A 6424-nucleotide genomic window follows, 5' to 3' on the forward strand; every position below is an offset into this window, starting at 1 on the left:
GAATTTAAAATGGGTTATATTTAAGTTAAGGGATCAGATCAACACCATAAATCATTGAATCTGACTTCCATGTCTCACATGGATGTTGTTGCTGTTTCATACAGAAGGACGCTTTTGTTTGTCTATCATACACTAAAAACTGAAAAAAATCAGCTGTTTTATTTTTCTCTCTGTAGGTGGACTATGATATAGAACCATTGGTTGTACTTTAAAAACTGGACTGAGTGGCCCCTCCCCCTGGCGTTCCAAACAGGATACTGGTTCCAAGTATCCAAAAACTTGTTGTAATGCAAGTTCTTCAAGTTATAAACCAGTTTGCATTTGAAATGTTTGATTGAAAGATGTCGTGTAGCTACTCTTTGAAGTGGTAGGGGCGTGGCCTTCGAACAAGCTCACAACTGATTGGTGAAAGTGGTTGCCATAGAAACCATGACTCAGACTGCTTACTATCTGTCTCCAACATGGCGCAGTTTGTGTTGCTAAAGAACGGCGACTGATTTGATTTAATTTGGTTGGAGCCGGATGTAATCTATTTTCTGTGGGTGATGTCACTCTTACTCGGTCCAGTTCTCACATACAGTCAATGGTTCCTACTCTGTGACTCAAGGATAAATTCAAATTTCAAATTCAAATTTCCCCTAAATCACATAACTCCTCCATTTCTATCTGAACAGGTGTAACGTTTCAGGTATTTTGATGACCCCCACAGTGCAGCTGACGGCCTCGCCAGAGGAAAGAACATGCAGGCCGTTTGTGTGCGTTGCGGTTCGCAGCGGTTGTTTCTAATAATTATAGGTTACTGCTTATATCCTCTCTCCTGCTGTTGCTGGGTTGCCGTTGGTAGACTTGGCGGGCAGGTGCCTCTCTTTGACACACACACATACTTGCGATTTCCACCTCGCATCACGGCCGTATCATGAATGTCCGTCACATACACACGGCCGCGATCGGGTGTCCGCGGCTCCGGTTGCTGTGTCCACTAAGACTTTTACAGGATGTCTGACCTCCTATGATTTTCAGGGCGAGCCGCCCAAGACTCCTCTACTATTCCAAATACCGAATACCAGCACCGGTGATAACCAGCAGAACTACGTGTCACGGTCCACCCGATACGTGTGTGGAGTCTGTCTGCCTTGCACAAACTAAGAAAACTGTTTCATTCGCAGTTTTGAGTTAAAATCTTCACTTTGATCCGCTATCCACGAGTGTTGAGTATCTCTAAAAATGTCCAGAATTGATAAAAAGTTTTTTTTTTCTGATTCTTTTGATCCACATAATTCAATTTGATTCAATTCAATTTTGAGTTTACACATTTAGGCACATTTGTTTAGAAATACATTAATCATTTATATATTTATTTTAATCTGATACAGTTCACATACTGTAAAATGTTTAAGCGTTTCAGTTTGGCCACTAGGTGGCGATCGCGCTATAGCATTACACCTTATTGCAGAAGAAGAAAGAGAGCAAAAAATGGTAATTTAGAACACAAATGGTTACTTTAAAAAATATTTCCTTAAAATAATTTGCAAAGTTCATACCTGTGAGTTTGTAAAGATGTTCATTTAGTCAGCAACGTATGTTTGGGCTGACCGAGAGTTAGCATTAGCCGTCCTATAGGAAATCCTGATTTTATGTTAGCATCAAGCTAGCAGACTTTAGCATTATTGGTTAGATCAATCTCTACTTTTATGGATCGATTATTAGCTTAGATTTATTCAGATAGATTTTATCAACCACCTGCTGCCAATAAAAATGAACCACAACCCAAAGTAGAACACGTTTTTTCTTTTTTTACTGGTGACCCAAATTACGTTGGGTTATGCAGGTGACAGAATAAATGTAAAATTAGTTTAAAGTTTGTCTTAGGTCTACCAAAAGTTGTAACGAGTTTGTTTTTGCAGATTTTGAATTTTCAGAAAATCTTCTTAATTCAAATTTTATCTGTAATTGGGAATTCAAGTTTGATTTGTTGTTGTCTTTCTGTATCTTTAAAGAAATAAAGTAATAAAAGTAAAGTGAAGGGGTCATAATTTGTAATTTTACTTGGAAGGTATTAAAACTCATATATACTTGTTGTATGCAGACAGATTTGCATTCATAGAGCGCTACACCTTCACAGTTTGTGGCTTTTAAGTCTTTACAGTTTGTAAAGACGAGTTTAAAAAAGTGAACTCTTTTAATCATTAAATCAGAGAAATTTCCAGCAGAGAAGAAAAACACATTTGGAACTAGATGAACATCCATAAATAAATAGAATTTATAAACCCTGACACTTTTTTTTATTGCAAAATCTTTCCATCCTTGGCTTTCCTGGTGTTTAACATTTTATACATTTTAAATGATGATATTTTCTCCATCTCCAAATTTTGGTAAATTTGTAAAAATGTATGCAAAGTTTGCCAATATACATTTACTAGTTATACTGTAAAGGCAGTAATGGATAGATATCCAAAAGTAAAGCCGCGTTGTTCCCAGATTTTTATAAATTACAGTAAATTACAGGTTTTTCCACATTTAATTCAAGTTTTTGCTGCTAGAATTCCCAACTCCATAACAGTTGATTCCACTTAAAAAGCATCAGAACGGGTTTTTGATTTGGGAAAACGTGAAGGCGTTGTTAACTTAAATTCCATCCTTAATTTACAAAATTATGAGTTTGCTGTGAGTTCAGACACATTTGCTTAATAGAAACCAAGTTTGTTACTCCAGATAATTTGGAGCAAATATTAAATCTTAATACTCCCAAGCGGACTTCGTCTCTGACTCTCCAGGACCAGGAACCGCTCTCGGAACCGTCTTTGGAGGTACTCTTGGTTTGTTTCCAATCAGACAGAGCTTCAGTTGAATTTCCTCAGTCTGAATAGACTCCATCCTCGGAGGGGAACAACTGAACCAAACGAACGCCGTAGCTGGTTATTTTAATTCAGGAGGCAACGGTTTGATTATGAAACGATTATCAAAGCAGCTTTCAGTTATTATCTGAGTTTGGAGGACATGAGATTTTCAGTCTTAAATGAGCAGTTATTGTGAGGTCTGATTCTGTGGCGATTGAGGTCCAAGCGTCCCACATTGATGCTGTCCTGTGGGATTTACAACAGCTGCCATAACTTCAGCCTTCATCTCAGTACGGAGTGCTTAGTCGATGATGTCTGTGAAGAAGCAATGGGAAGGGATGTTGTTTTTCGGCTCTAGCAAACGTTTGGAAGCCCTCCTTCTCCACCACAGAATAATCTCAGAGCTATAAAAGCTCTGATTGACTTATTCGCCTTTTCCGACGTTGGTGGAGTTTCCAATGTGTTTTTTTCACCGTTGGAAGTAGAACTTGTTAAAGCCACAGTAGAACCCGGACGGTTTCTACCCTCTTCCTCCTCCGGATGGATCCATACGATATGGTTCTGCTCGTTTGTCGTGTCCCTACATTTTTAATTTGGGTCTGACAGAACGTACATTCAACTCTAAAGTTGGAACGATTGAATGATGCGATCTGCAAGGTCAGCCATGGTCGTAGGCTCTTCAAAAATGTTTAGTTCTGCTTATTACTTTTACTTTACGATGATCAATTAGTTAAAATTCATAAGACAATTCAGAATCGTTTATGGATCTAGTCGCTAGATCCACAGTAGCTATGTATTACAGGGTGTAAAGTACTGGATAAACAGTAACACAATAAAATGTGGTCGTATGAATGCAGACTCATTAAAACAACTTTTAAACATTGCTTCTCGTACTGTTTTCCGGAGAATATATATGTCATAGACTCTTATCACACTTAGGGGTCGCCCCCTTAGTTACCAATTTGCTCACCCAGTGACGTGACGTGAGGTTCACGGCTGGTGAGACGTCAGATTTACAAACATACGAACCCTACAGAGCAGCTTATTCACCATTTGATTGGCAACAGTTAAAGTGTGTCGTTTCAAATTTTATTTCAATATTTTTCTTCCATTTACAAACTTTAGCATAGAAAAATAAATCACTAAATTGTTCTTATTGAGTTACTTTTGCTTATAAATGAAGTCCGTCCTCTCGCTCCTTCTGAAGAAACACGAAAAACCTGTTTGTAGAAGTCTTCCTTTTCTTTCTTCAGTTTTAAAAATTTCAGTGAAGATCACTGCCAGTGACGTGTCTCCATAAAATCCTGAGTTTAGACACGTAATCCTCCATTTAGAAAATGATCCTACCACTAACTCTACAATTCTTTAGCCGCGGTGTCACATTCTCTGGGCTCACCAGCGCCCTCTGCCACTCCGCAGAGAAATAAGACGAGGAGTTTTGACACTAAAAAAACGCCATACCTCTGCCTTGAGGCAGGCATACCGCGGGACTCACCTACTATTTTCTAAAGCACATTTTTAGCGAATAAAAAGACTAAATGAGTCACAAACTGGCACCTATATAATCAGTCAGATGGCCAGAAATAGGAAAATGAAGAAAGTAAAAATATAGCATCTTTAATGATGATAGAAAGAGTGTGCGGTAGAGCGGAGGCATGTGCTGCCTGTGCTTCACCTGCCGTTTTTTTTAACAAACTTACACAGAAAAACTAGCTAATCAAAGAATATATGTCTATAAACGAATATTTGATATTTATTTTTACTAATTAAAAAGCATGTTCATCCTGTGTATTTTTTAAGCTATATTTTGCAGGTGAGGCATAGCCTCCCTTACCTCCGCCGAACCAAAGTAGCAGTAAAAAGTGTTGTATCTGACGTTAATACATACGTTCAAAATATAAAGTCTTTGCCCCGCCCTCATAAATCCTAGCCAATGATTGAAGAGATTTTCAGTCACGTGTTTTTGTTTGCGAGATTTAGTCCAAAACCAAAATGTCTATACAATATAGACAAGGTTCAGGATTCAATCAACTGACTTTTCTAGTCTGAAAACACAAAAGTCTTTAAACTCATATGTATTTTTGCTGATTCTTTATTTAAAAACTAAAAAAATAAAGTTGTTTTTGCCCAAAATAACCCCAAGCGGGTTTGTTGGTGTTGACTTCTGCTCTGCGGAGAATCCCTGATTTATAGACGTGCGCCATCTGTTGCATCACTACCAATAAGTAAGATTGGCTATGCAGCAGAAAATGTCATAAAGGCACACACACAGTAAAACGGATACCAGTAGCTAGCTTACACGGGCTTATGCGAAGGATGGATGAGGTGATGCAGACGAGCGCGCTGATCTCCTGGCTCTGATCTGAATATATCCCGCCGCATGCTCTCATGCAGCGTCCTGCTGCAGCTGGCAGCCATTCATTCTCCTCAGTGACAATCTCGCCGTGTATCTAAACGGAGAGCTTTCTCTGAATTTAAAAGCCTCCCCCCCCCACTGCCTCATAACTTTTACATCCAAGGGCAAACACCTTTTCCGTCACTGTTCCTTTTTGATAAACACACAATTAAACACGACCAGCAGGAACAATGGAGGCACGACGAGTGACACGCTGCAGATGTTTTGTCCCGCGGCCTCCAGCTGCGGCTGAAAAAACACAACAATAAAAGTCGCAGCGCCGCTCTCTGACACCTTGACCCCTCGTGCACACACTCACCCCCCCACACACACACACAAATCAGCCTGTTTGTTCTAATGTGAAAGCCTCTTTCATTAACCCAGAAGGGCCCCCTCCAGTCTATTGTGCCCCTATCTCCTGCAGCATTCTGGGTAAAGTAGTTTAACAATGTCAACCAGATAAGCCCAATGCAAACCTGCTGATAAGGACTCAAAGACTGCACTTAATGTCTGTGTGTGTTCAAGGCGTCGCTTGATTGAGGAGCAGATGAGGAAGACCAACACACAGCAGAATGGGGGGCTTGAGTAATGCTTCATATCTTTGCAATAACAGGACAAAAACGAGAAGACAAAGAAAGAGTAAACATCTGAACGAGGTTTGAAACTATTTCCAAGGACCATTAGCGAAGTTCGTCAGAAAGACGAGTTTTCCTGAGGAGAAAGGAAAAACCGGCGGAGGAGGGGCGACCATTAAAAAGAAAAAACGGAATAAAACAGTTTATGGCCGGCGTTCAAGGCAGTACCGCTCTACCGCTTCCTTTGAGCGCCGCTTTGATTGTGACTGGAGGTCAAAGGTAAGAATTCCACGCCGACAAGAAGTTTGCACCAAACCACAGATAGCAAAGGTAACAAGAGATAAGGAGGTGTGAACATGTTGCTGGAAGTCTCCGGTGAATTGCAGCATGCTTTGTCTCAGGAAACTGCTCTCTTAGTTTACACCATTGACTGTATAAGAGAACACGGCAGAACGACCACTGTCCCACCCGCTGGTCCCTAAGTCCTGTTGACTTCTACGAAGAAGTGTCAGAATAACCATTCTTGCTCAGATACCTTTTAACAGGCTAGCTAATGCTAAATATATATATATACATATATATATATATATATATATATATATATATATATATATATT

Source organism: Oryzias melastigma, linkage group LG19, assembly GCF_002922805.2.
Source record: "Oryzias melastigma strain HK-1 linkage group LG19, ASM292280v2, whole genome shotgun sequence".
NCBI lineage: Eukaryota > Metazoa > Chordata > Actinopteri > Beloniformes > Adrianichthyidae > Oryzias > Oryzias melastigma.